Below are 273 nucleotides of genomic sequence, written 5' to 3' on the forward strand. Positions count from 1 at the left end.
ACTACACACTGAGGATATTGAGAACCGAGCATGAAACGGGTCAATCCACAGACCTCCTTAAGTGTTCCAAAAAGCAATGGCGATCCACATAATATTTCTTTACTGTGCTTTCGGAGTAGCATGTAACGTCACGCAGTCACAAGCAAAGCGAGCAAAATCAAACATGCCACTTAACTCCATTGACAAAGGAAAGGGATGACGCTTGAAAAAGAAATAGGTCTTTTTTGAAATATGTTGTGTATATGTATGTACCCGCATATGGGCTCATTCACG

The sequence above is a fragment of the Penaeus monodon genome, chromosome 24 (genome assembly GCF_015228065.2).
Source record: "Penaeus monodon isolate SGIC_2016 chromosome 24, NSTDA_Pmon_1, whole genome shotgun sequence".
NCBI lineage: Eukaryota > Metazoa > Arthropoda > Malacostraca > Decapoda > Penaeidae > Penaeus > Penaeus monodon.